Source organism: Dreissena polymorpha, chromosome 5 (assembly GCF_020536995.1).
Source record: "Dreissena polymorpha isolate Duluth1 chromosome 5, UMN_Dpol_1.0, whole genome shotgun sequence".
NCBI classification, from domain to species: domain Eukaryota; kingdom Metazoa; phylum Mollusca; class Bivalvia; order Myida; family Dreissenidae; genus Dreissena; species Dreissena polymorpha.
The window spans coordinates 13,586,623-13,600,429 of record NC_068359.1 but is presented as its reverse complement, the minus strand read 5'-3'; the positions used below and the strand labels follow the sequence as shown (position 1 = coordinate 13,600,429).

At 33.5% G+C, this 13,807-nt stretch overlaps 1 long non-coding RNA gene across 1 annotated transcript; it reads right to left on the bottom strand.

Annotated features, from left to right (window-relative positions):
• Positions 1 to 314: 314 nt before the first annotated feature.
• LOC127832233 (uncharacterized) lies at positions 315 to 6,295 on the bottom strand. Its single transcript, XR_008026755.1, has 8 exons — positions 6,103 to 6,295; positions 4,062 to 4,138; positions 3,646 to 3,815; positions 3,294 to 3,490; positions 2,777 to 2,859; positions 2,543 to 2,563; positions 2,271 to 2,353; positions 315 to 1,240 (listed from the first exon to the last, which is right to left on the bottom strand). It is a non-coding gene; the product is annotated as an uncharacterized LOC127832233 (long non-coding RNA).
• Between the last annotated feature and the right edge of the window lie 7,512 nt (positions 6,296 to 13,807).

Here is a 13,807-nt window from a genome sequence, read left to right as displayed (position 1 = left end):
GCTTGTGTTAGAATGCATAAAAGAGGTCAGTCGCAAACGCGATAAATTGTTTTAACAATATCTTAGTCTGGGAAATGGGTATGTTAATTGATCTTTAACCATAAATGAGACAAAAAACATAACTAAATCTGGCATCGTAGTAATTTTCATCGTCGTTGAATTATAAACTTCAATTAAAAACATGGGAAAAAATGCATAACTCCTCGCGAATTTTGTAGATCAAGCAATTTTGATATGAAAAACATATAGACATACCAATTATATACACAAAGCAAATATGTGAATTGATAGCTAATGTGAATATCTACACGCAAAACAAATGCACAAAAATCTGTGTAGGAAATTATTGTAATATTTAACAACTACTTCATCAATTCTAGTGCGATATTTACGCAATAATTTACATGTTGGTAAATTTTTACTTTAAAATAACTATTAAGTACTCAACTGCAAGTCAGACACCTGTCATTCACAACAAATTTTGTAAAATTGACAAAATATTCATTTGTATTCTTCATATTGTAGCAGTAGTTTAGCAGTAGTTTTTTTAATGTTTATCTTATTACATCTAAAAGTGTTTGTTTGTTATGCTTGAACAAAATGTTTGCTTCCATTTATCCGACTGATTTTTTTTGTGCCTTCTCTGAACGTTTAGCCTTCTAGATTGATTTGTTATCATGTTTGCTATAATCATTCATATTCACCAAGTTTAGGGTAAAAAATAACTTGTATAGTGAGTAACTCGTAGAAACTCGTAATAGAAAGTACAAAGAAACACTCTTTGGCCGAACTATATACCAATCCTAATTTGTTCGCGATATGATTATGAGCAAATATCGTTTTTGACTGAACCGTATTAATAAAACATTCAAATACAATAAGCACACATATATCGTTTTCGAAAAGAGTATATAGAACAAGAAAACACAAAAAATGTGGCAACTTCATCCTTTAACGTATTCTCCTAAACGTGCATTATATGTGTAATATTTTTTTAAGTTAAAAGTCCCCGTCGCTTTTTTGTTTCAATTAATTTTCTCCAAAAGTCTTTGACATTTTTCCAACTTCTGTTGTGAAGGTCATTCTCACTTTCAATACATGCAAGTATTTCTTTTTTCCCTGGTAATTTACCCATTATCAAAAAACGATCAAAGTGTCTGTGAACAGCTCCTTTTTCGTTTTCACTTCCATTGCTTTTTGGCTGCTTGTTTTGTTCTCCTGGTATTTGAAGTACCCTTTTCTGTACATGGATAATAAAACACCATATGACGTCGCTAACTGCCATGTGTAAGATATTCATTTTAAATATATATACTTAAGTACAATTTTTCATAGCAAAATTACGACAAAAGCGTCCAGGTACTTACGGCACCTGATAATGACATCGTTGTCACACGACAAATTTGGAAACATTGTTTTGCCTAATGAATCAAACAATTACTTTTTTAAAGATTGGCTGAATACACCGACGTAGCATGTCATAACATATACCAGGTTGTTCCAAACATGTTATCAAAGTTCGAAAAAGTATACAATGAATATTTTTTACAGATACTAATAAGACAAAATGTATGCACGGTTAAATGAAAGGTATTGTACTTCTCTGGACTGGTGAACGGACTGTGGTTCACGGTAAATCCTGTATGTATTGTGCGGTGATGGGTATAAAATGAACTATCTTTTCTTACCCATGTCAGAATGTATCGTATAGCAAAATATCAAGTAGACGCTATTGTTTTTTTTGTCGTTAAGATAAAATATCAACCAATGTCCATATGTAACACGCAAGTTAAATTTCCTAATGTCTCAGAGTTTCATACACAGTAATTGGCAGCGTATAAGTCTTATACTGAAAATTAAAATTAATGATATTATACTTCTTGGATAAGCGATAATTAACGTTTTTGTGATTATGATGAAGTCGATGTCTATAGACTACAGTGGTTAATACACATGCTCACCAGTTTCATTGACAGGTGTAAATTCTGAATTCTTTGTGTATATGAAGATTTTGAAAGACAAGTAGTTCATAGTCACTACAACTGGTAAACAATATTTTATTCTTAAAAATTCGCATAACGTGTGCTTTAACATGTTAATATAATGATCATCGACCAACATGTTATGTTAAGCCTAAATGCCAATTAGCATCTACCGGAATAAATATTGGCACAATATAATTTAAGGCAAAATTACGCCCATTTCACTGAAGACTAAACCAAACCAGAAAATATGCCTTAGTAGCTTCGACATAGTGAAATATTACAAACCGTCTCATCAACTTCTTCCGTGTGTACGGATGTTGTTTGTCCTGGTTCCTGGCTGTCCGTAGATCTAGTAGTCATTGTGTTGCCTATTCAAAACAACAATACAAAATGGTATAACACATAATTTAGTCAGAGTTAAAAAGTTCGTTATTCATGAAACCATTTAGTACAACACATTGGCATTAATTCCTTGTACAACAATTACAATAATTTCATGATGTTCATAATATGTATTTAGGCATGTGTAGTAATAACAAAATCACTGTGAAACATACCCTTTTTTGTTCCGTACATTTCTGAAAATGCAAAAAACAAATACACATTATCAGACAGAACGCATTTCAAGTAGAGCTTGACGACGTTCAATGATTAACCATTTTAATTCACGGCTTAAAGGTATTTAACCAGATAATACGCCTTAGTAAGGCAAATTTACGCCCATTTCACTGAAGACAAAACCAACCAGAAAATACGCCTTAGTATCTTCGACCTTGCGAAATATTACAAACCGTCTCATTGACTTCTTCCGTGTGTATGGATGTTGTTTGTCCTGGTTCCTGGCTGTCCGTAGATCTAGTAGTCATTGTGTTGCCTATTCAAAACAACAATACAAATTGGTATTGCACATAATCTAGTCAGTGTTAGAAAGTTCGTTAGTTATGAAACCATAAAGTACAACGCATTTGTATTAATGCATGTGTAGTAATAACAAATCACTGTGAAACATACCCATTTTTCGCTCCGTGCATTTCTGACAATTCAAATAACAAATACACATTATCAGACAGACCGCATTAAAGTAGAGCTTGACGACGTTCAATGATTAAACAATTTAATTCACGGGAAAAAGTATTTGAATATCTGTATTTAAAATGAATGACTCATGAATGAACATGAATGTAATCATAAAACTGATTGGTTATATTTATAAAAATAATAATTCAAAAGACATTTTAAGCTAATATAAAATGTGATAAATATCAGTGATAAATCCATCACAGATGACATCTTTACAATAGAATGTACCTTTCTCCATGGAAGTGTTGGTACTCCATAACCATATCGGAGTTCCTTTCCAATTGCAATGTCTCTGTCGGCGAAAGTGCATAGATGGGGAGTTTGGTTGACTTCAACTATTTTCATTACACAATTTTTTTGCGTCTCCATTTTCGGCATCATTTATCATTCGACCCTCATGAAATATATCGTTGGTAGCGTCAATGCTGAATAAGACATTTAAATACACACTTCTGGTGCTTTAAACTAAAATAACGCGCATTCCATATTTAATTATTATGGTGAAAAAACTAAAGATAATTCTTCTTCTAATGGCGTGATTTAAACGTTTGATGTGCAAAGTAAAGATATATGTAGTTACCAGCAAGATTTGTCTCTGTATTTAAAAAAGTAAATGAAGCTGCCTTGACCCTCCTTTTCATACTCCTTTTCTAATTACCGTGCATGTTTTACTCGTGTTATCAGATCCCCTTTGTATTCGAGAAGAAAGTCTCCTTTTTTTAAAAGGCTTAGTGGCAAAGACTCCTTCGCCTGAAATATTTATATTTGTAGACATTTTATATTAATAATCATTTTGGTCATATATAGATATAGGCGCCAATAGTGTTTTATTCATAAATAATCAATAAATCTTTATGCTACTTCCATACTTCTGCCCAGTATTAAGTAATCCAATAGTCCATGTTTGTTTTCTTCTTTTTAATGGAAAGGGGCTACGATGTTCTTTTATAATTTCTAAACGACTTTAAACATAACCATATACAAAAATATTTGTACCTATGACATCATTGACATTGACGTAATTCTGGCAGTACGTTCTTGCGAGATCAAGGGGACTTGGACCCTTTTGGCTACTAAATGTTAAAATGGAAATGTCGATGAGAAAAACAACAAGAGCTGTCAGAAGACAGCGCGCTCGACTATTCAAGTGCTTGACAGTATAAAGTAAGCCACCATGGGGAACTTGTTCATATTCAATAAGGTCAAGGTACTATAGTCATATTCTAACTGGAAGAGGACTATAATTGAAACATATTGATCCTATGTCAATTTTATGTAACTTGTGAATATTTTACTATGTCGTAATAAATAAGTTTAAACCAAACATATTGATCGCTTATATTTTAAAGAAGTGGTACATTATAGACGATTCTGAGTTCAGGTTTCCACAAAACATATGTATTGAACATTTGTAAAGACATAAAACAAACTAATAAGATTGTATTTCAAGTTTGAAAGCAATAGCTTGGGTGGGATGGTTGGACGGTCTTAAGAAAAAAAAATGCTTTTTTTAACATGTTAAAAAAAATAAGAAAAACAAAAACATTTTTTTTGGGGGCGGGGGGGGGGATTTCTAGGGTGGGGCGTGTGGGATGGTTTGGGTGAAGTCCATTGTGGTGTATCAGGTAAGTGTTGTTTTGTCAAAGTATGAATCAAATCTGATCCTAAATAAAGAAGACATGGCAATTTAATCAAAATTTATTAATTTGACCTTCAGATTCAAGGTCAAAGGTCAAGGTAAAATTCAACTTGCCAGGTGCAGTACCCTCAAGTTACTAAGTGGAAAAAGGGCCATAGTTCTTACAAAATGCTTGTTACAGCTGTCTGCTCTTGTTTATAGATTAAGGTCATGTTGGTTAAGAAGTATGCAAAATATGAAAGCAGCATGTCAAGGGACAATTAAAATATTTGAGGTGGTACGCAAACTTTAACAAAGAATTATTAATAATATGCATATTCTAAGTGGAAAAAGGGGCCATAATTCTTACAAAATGTTGTTTACAGTAGTCTGCTCTTGTTTATAGATTGGGGTCATGTTGGTAAAGAAGTATGCAAAATATGAAAGCAATATGTCAAGGGACAAAGAAATATTTAAGGTGGTACGCAAACTTTAACATAGAATAACCAATAATATGATTATTCTAAGTGAAAAAAGGGGCCATAATTCTTACAAAATGCTTTTTACAGTTGTCTGCTCTTGTTTATAGATTGGGGTCATGTTGGTAAAGAAGTATGCAAAATAAACCTTATGTCAAGGGACAAAGAAAATATTTGAGGTGGTACGCAAACTTTAATAAAGATTTATCAATAATATGCATATTCTAAGTGGAAAAGGGGCCATAATTTTTACAAAATGCGTTTTACAGTTGTTTGCTCTTGTTTATCGATTGGGGTTATGTTGGTAAAGAAGTATGCAAAATATAAAAGCAATATGTCAAGGGACATATAAAGTATTTGCGGTGGTACGTAAACTTAAACAAAGATTTATCAATAATATGCATATTTTAAGTGGAAAAAGGGGCCATAATTCTTACAAAATGCTTGTTAAAGTTGTCTGCTCTTGTTTATAGATTGGGGTCATGTTGGTAAAGAAGTATGCTAAATATAAAAGCAATATATCAATGGACATAGACAATATTTGAGGTGGTACGCAAACTTTAACATTCCAACGCTCACGCTAACGCTCACGCTAACGCCGACGCCGGAGTGAGTAGGATATATATATATATATATATATATATATATATATATATTTATATATATATATATATATATATATATATATATATATATATATATATATATATATATATATATATATATAAAACTAACGAAAAACTGCCTAGAGCTCTACTTTGTTTAACGTATATTTATAAAATATATTCGTGAAATATGTACCGTAAAACAAGCTTTGTAATCAAATGATATTTATATAAATCGATCTTTAGAATTCGTCTTCCAGTATTACTTTAACGTTTACATAAAAACGCTTTTTAATAGTAATTGAAAGTTGTAAACATAATTAAAAAAAACTTACCTTAGTTTAATGCGTTTGTTCGCTCGAAACTCCATTTTTCCAACTTACTTTCATTAAATGATATAAATACCGAGTGTATGATTTTTAAACAGCGCAACCGGGGAACTGTTATAAGCCTGGATACACACTCGATTGTCATTTGGTCAAGATTTGTGTATATTTTGTGCATGCCACAAACCCGCTAATCGGGGAAGGCGTTGGATTTCTAATCTAAATTGACAGTTTGGTATTTCATACACGTAGATTAGAGATTTTCACCTAAAACCAACCGGGGAATTCCCCGGTTGGTAGGTGTTCCCCGGTTTGTTGGTGTGTATACATACGATTTGCCCCGGTTGGTAGGTTTTACAAACTCACACACACACACACACACACACACACACACACACACATATATAGATATATATATATATATAGATATATATATATATATATATATATATATATATATATATATATATATATATATATATATATATATATATATATATATATATATATATATATATGTATATGTATATATTTATATATATATATATATCAGGGATAAGGGAAAAATCAAGAAAAAGAAAATATATATACTTGCTGGCATGTGGGCAGAATTAGGAGAAAAACGTTTCATTCTTGCGTTTATATAAGACTATAGCCAATGTGCAATTTATTATTCTTTTATATCAACAGCAGGAATTGGATTTATGTCACGTATATATTTTTTATAGAAACACGTGTTTTTACCAATGCTTTGACGCATGATATTTTTGATAAATATACGACATTTGTTGATTTAACATTTGAAACATACAATTAACTCTTAATAAAATACGCTTAACACATACATCTACAACATTGTTCTGTGTGATTGTACTTTTGTGATTGCTAACCATCATCATCCTACTGGTGAGTATCTATTTTAATATCGATGCATGATTGGCGATTGCCTAACAGGATTCCGTTGTTAAACACCCATGTTTGGTTGTCAGTGGGGTATTAAACGCTCTACTGTAATCTTTTTTTAAGGTGTGACTTTCTGTGACGTAGCAGTTCTATTCGACCGTCAACCCAATGTTTAATTTGTGACAAAAATAATAGCAGTTCTCTATTGACGAGAATACACTGATGACAATGTAAACAAGCAATACGCGGGTTAAAAGTTTTATAAAAAAAAAAATCCAGATAAAGTCCGAAAATCAGACCTTGCCGAATTAACGATTGATCGAAATTCCATTTCAAATGTTAATATGAACAATGAGAAATGTATAAGAGTGCACCTAAACTCGACAACCTGGATTCAAGATATGTATACTGGTCATTTGCCAAAGACGATATTGGGTTTTATATCTTATGTTGAATGCATGGTGTAATATTGAGCAAGTATAGTTTTCGTTCGCCATAAATACACGAATACATACAATACAAGCACATTAAAAAGACTTACCATGCTCGTGCTAACAATGAAACAAATTATGCTTCGTTCCGGTATAATTTGTATTATATAGCAACTTAACGCATACATATACAGAAACACATAAAATTGGTACTTTGAAAACAATACATACACACTTTACAAAAGGAGCTCAGGTTTTGTTCATCAGTTTATGTTCAGTTTGTTTGGTTTTGACTTTTTAAGTGCAGCATGTATTTAAATACTTAGTATACAGATAATATACCAAAATACGTAGACGACATTTTATAAGATAATCATCATTGCTAGAATTGAGGAACATACAAATGCATCTAAATGTTGACTTCTTACTTACCATGACTGTTTGACGATGCTGCGAAGCATCGTCTAAGTTACCATACCATGAAAAAAATCTTCACAATGGCGACCTATGTTAAAGACCTAGCCAGTCCGATTGAGATAGCTCGAATTTTCTAATCGCCATACCTCGCTGATTATCATTAATAAAGGTATAGGAAGCTCATCTATTAATAGGACAGCATATTCTGGGAAAAAGGTTTAATAATAGTTTGAAAACGTTAATTTTAAATCCGTTATATTCAATCCATTACATGTTTATAGATCAATGAAACAACTATGCAAGTTCTGTATTGTATTTGACATTTGTCGAGATTCAGTAAATAAATTGCGAATTAAAACGTGTATAATTAACTTTCAACGCGATCATGAGTGTAAAGAAAACGAATTAATTCGAACCTGCCATTTGTAAACGTTGTAGCGACTATGGTATATAACAGCATAATAGCCGTAATATATCTATGAAACTCGCTCTTATGCGTGCTACCTCATTTTGCATATTTAATAAACTTTTCAAACAAAAATTACAGAGCCAAATCAGTGCACATACTATGTTTGATAATTCATTCGTTTGTTGGATATTGTTTGCTGTTTTAAACACATATTAGGTCATATCGCTGAGATTTAGTTAACCTTACCATGTGTTCATGGTCGAACTCACGTATTCAAGTGCTCTTACGACTATGTGCTCATACCTACTTTCGGGAATCATCATTAAATTATTGCCGTACTTAACGAACAAACAGGTCTAAGCTTATTGAATTAGAGAAAAAAATAATCAAAAGAAAAAAATTATATGTTCATGCACATGGGCATGTGAAATCACGTCCGTACACATAGCATTATTAACTTAGGAAAGGAAACAACGAAATATAAAGTTTGGTATGATATACATGTGAAATTAAAGAGCATGGTGTAATTAAAGAGCATGTCAAGTTTTGAATTTATATGCTGAAACGTAATGTTATAACCAACACACGTTTTACTGTAACAGAACGTTTTCAAAGATAAGTGGTACAGAAAATACACGTCGAATACCCTTTTACAGATATTTCTTGTTATATTTGATCGAGAATGTAACCCGTCTCCCAGTTTCGTGGAATGGATCAAGCTCCCCACGGGTACTACTTCCCCGTACCACCATTTTTTTTTCGTACCCTACACGTTTCGTACCCAATTTTTTTCGTACCCAATTTTTTTTCGTACCTAAATTTTTGCTCGTAACCAAATTGTTTTCCGAACCCATTTTTTTGGCATAATTTTTGTATCCAAAATTTGTGTACCCGTTTATTTTCCTACCGAAAAGTTTCGTACTCACATACACAATTGTGGTGAGATGTAGATAAACTTAAATAGATGCTGTTATATCAATCCTCATCAAAAGCATCGTCACACCAGTACTGTCCGTACTTTGATTTATTTTGTTCTATGGCCAATGTAATTAACTCATTTTTAATGTTTAACATGGCATACAAAAGATATTCAATAAATTGTATTGATCTAACGGAGATTTTCTCCGCGTTTCGGAATTAGCCATGTGTATCCATGGCGTTCGGGTGGTTCCTTTATTAATTGTATGTATATGGCTATGTATTAGAATGAAAAGCTATGAAACAAGAACTTTAAACTACACGCTGGTTAACAAATTACGCAATAATACAAAGTAGAACTGCTGTAATGGCATTCAAACGCAAACCTTCCATAAAATTGCAAAGTAATGTAAAATGCAAGTAAGATTCCATACGCGTTAAACATATAAGGCCTATAGAAAATGAATTGATATTTCCAAATTACATCTCCACAAAAGGGTATGTTTTTTTTTCAACAGTTGATGAAATTATTCTCAAGTTATTGCCTTTTTTAATTAACGGTTTTCAATTCTAGAAATCTTCAAAATATCATAGCAACACATCTGTATTGCTATTTAAAATATTATTCTCTGATTAAATAGTTTATTTTTGTGATCGCATGTTGCAATACATGATAGCAAACGTGTTATGGAATACCAAACAAGTTAACCGTTGGTTTAAAAGTAAGGTTCGGGAAAGTTGACACATTTTTTTCTACTTTTGTCCTTATATCTCATCGCTTACACCATGGAATGCGCTAAAATAAAAGTATACGAATGCGATAAACCGTCTGCGATGAGAGATAGAAAGCGGTGCAACTTACGCAGAAAATCACAATTCAATGTTGTAACTCATTTTCACAACCTACAAAACGGTTCCATTCGCATGGTACATCATCCCACTGAAGCGTAAAGTGTTCTCCCCAGGTCGCACACAGTTCGTATGTACCACCATTTGGTTCTCCTGCATACCATGGCAGATAGGTTACAGTTTTGTTGTTATGGTAACTCAACCATGTTTTCATCGGTTCTTTTTCTATTCCAATCCACGTGCCCCAGGTTGCTAATGCTGAATAAAAAAATTGAATGCATCTGTAAAAATGCTACAAGTGCAATTCGGACGAAAACACTCATGTTTTTGTATAAACAATAGTTGAACTGCACGAGTCAACCAATGCAAGTTAACTGGAAAAACTTAAACCTATCGTCGTATAGTCAACGGCAGTAAGTCATGTTTATCCTCTATTGGTGTATGATAATTGCACATTCACTAGACTCTAAACATAAAAATTAATTGATAGTTATGTCTGTTTTTTTCCTATCTTAACGCAATATGAGATACACAATGACATTCATGTTTGTTGAATCTGATTCGCGTAGTTCTTCAATAATTGAATTAATCCTAGACAGCGAGCCTTTCACGAATGTAAAAAACTTTACCTGATATAATGTTAACAAATGTAACTGTAATATGAAATGACTAATTTAATTTTGTTATGTCATGCTTGTTAAAGCTGAAAGTCTACTTATATAATAAATAAAACCAGCAACATATACACGCATGTTACTTTTAAAACATTAGTAACTTCTGCAGTAAACGATGACTATGTCAATTCGATAATCATGCAATTGGTAAAGCAAATACAATGTGTGTCGTGGCATGCCGCTCAAAACACACATATTCGTTCTGGTTGTATTAAAGAGGAAATTCATTTCATATAGTGAAAAATAACACTATGTCACGAACCTGGTGGTTTCATGTGAAATATAAATGTGTTCTCATCAGCATCGTCAGGCACAATCACGTGAGCACCCATTCTGGAACAGTGCTCCTACAAAAAGGCAGATACGTTGTAAAAACAAAAATCACTTAATCTAAATTATTAGACTGCCATATATTGTTTTAAAAAGGCTTCTTATCTACTGCTTTCTAAATATATGGAATTCAAAACAATATCAACAAATAACGAGGTAACTAGAGTGTTCACATATCTTTTTAAAACAGAAGGTACCGCAAATAAACTATATAAAGAGTTTCTTAGGTTTGAAAATCTTAACCAGTTGAATTTTGATCTTACATTAAGAGCAAATATGTTTTATCTTTATTTCCATTTTTATTCGATATCAGTAAAAGCGATTTGTTATGTTATACTTCCCTGAAAATTATGTTAAATAAATTAAACTAGATGGTGGCACATGTATTCACATATTTAAAAAAAAAACAAGATTGGTGTATTTTATGAATGCATTTTTACATAAAATTCATCATTAGGAGTAATTGGCACTCAGATGCGTGTACACTTATGAACGACAATATAGATGAACCGAGCATTATGATTTGCTTTTGCTTAAGAATCTCTTCTATGAAATAAAACCCTTAAAATCACTATGCAGAATTTTACCACCACACTTCTTTATCCATCGGTGGAAGACACATCTCCGACTTGAGATTCACTGATGAGATTGACCTCATGGGTTGCACCAGCACTGAACTAAAAGATCTCACCAACAGACCCTAAGAAAGAGCAAGAGCATACGGGATGGATGTCAGCAAGGGTAAGTCGAAGATCATGGTGAACAGCATGACCAACACCAGTGCAGACATCACCATGAACGACAAAAAGCTAGAAAAAATGACACGCTTCAAATACTTTGGCGCAACCTTGTCCAAGGATGGTAGCAGTACCGCTGAGGTCCGAATAAGAATTGCCATGGCGACCGCAGCGATGGCAAGATTGAGTTTTGGACAAGCAGTACAGGATCTACACGTCTTTATCTTACTCTACGGCTGCGAGACCTGGACGCTTCACGCGGACACAGGATACAGCCATTTTAACAAAAATGTCTACGAAGACTGCTCCGCATCTCCTATACGAAAGACAAGACCAAAGAGTACGTCCCGAACATAACTGCATCCCTTGTTGGTAAAAAAAGAGCCCCTAGTGGCGACCGTCAAACGAGTATAGCTGGCTTGGTTTGAACACGTAACTAAGCACGACTCTCTGGGCAAGAGTGTGCTCCAGGGCACGCAAGAGGGAGGTCGACGTCGATGCCGTCTGACGAAAAGCTGGATGTACAATGTTAAAGAGTGGACATCCTTCCCACGGAAGAATAAATCTCAGCAGCACACAACAGACCTGACTGGAAAATGATTTATGTATCGTTGTCCTTCACACCCCCCCCCCACCCCCAACGGCAAAACCGGTCAAGGGATTGATAACATGATGTACTTCATTTATAAAAATAACACACCACATAAATCATATGAAAACAAGAATAGAAAAACATCATCGCATATTTAAGTAACTTTGAAAACTTACCTTCGCAGCGGTAAAATTCATGGTTATTTTGAAATTTAAGTAGTAGCATGATTTCGAGTAACGTTTCCATCCCTCTGGACACCCTGTGAAGAAATAGCAATTTTCAAAACGGACGCTAAATTTTAAGTCATTCGCAAGATCAGTTGAAACATGCCGAGCATGAAATATCGTGGAAATCGACTATACGATAAACGTGGTATACTACTTGCTTTTATTATTTTTACTTCAAGCACACTATAACGATCTCATATTGCTTTCACGTATTTCTATAAGAGGAAACCTCAAAACAAACTAAAAATATATGCCTTTTACATAACACTCACTGCCGGTAACATTTTCAAGCACATCTGCCATATCGAAGGTGGTTGAGTTGCAGCCGATGCAACGTTTCAATGACTCCACATGGGATATTGCTGAACATCCATGGACATTGGCGCACGCTATGGCGCAATCGGAGCGACTTCGTGCTTCACGAATATCAAAGACACGATATTGCGCGTGACATGCATACCCAGAGTATCGATTAAACTTTGTAAACAGATGTGTATTTGATTCCTGCTGCAGTGCGCTGACTATCACAATCGGTACAATTAAGAACAGACAGACACGCATTCTCATGGAAAAATGATTCCAAATTGCGATGCAAATTAACGGATTTTCGTACTTGTAATTATATTTATTGGGACTTCAGCGTACGATACAACGGCATTGGGTGCCACAACCAATGACCATATTAGAGAGTTATTTACTTACTTAAACAACTCCGGAAACAAATTAACTGTATCGAAAGGTAGAGTGTGTACCTACTTCATCTAATTAAATGAGATACCATCTGGAAATAATTACCAAGGCGGACGCCGCGTGTTATAAATATTATTATAGTTATTTATAGTTGTATTATGTGATTATGGTATGAACGGGGCATTTAAGGAATTTAATCATAACATGAAACACTAAGAAGGGTTTGAAATAGGGTGTGTATATGTGAAACTGATTGCTAAAAGCTTTAATCATTTGCACAACATATGTGCGGACAGTGTTGTCCTTTTAACGTTTAAACGTAAAGAAAATATTGTAACAAAAATAGCTCATTCTTAGATTTCAAAAATGACACAAAATATATAAACCGATCCATGATATTGAATATTGTTGAAAACTATCTTTCATTGCATGTTGACATACAAAATGTATAAGACACGTTGTTAAGTACCTCGTTGAATCATATCAACGCATTCTTGTTAAGTCATTACGCAACTAAATACGCTTTTCGGCCATGTA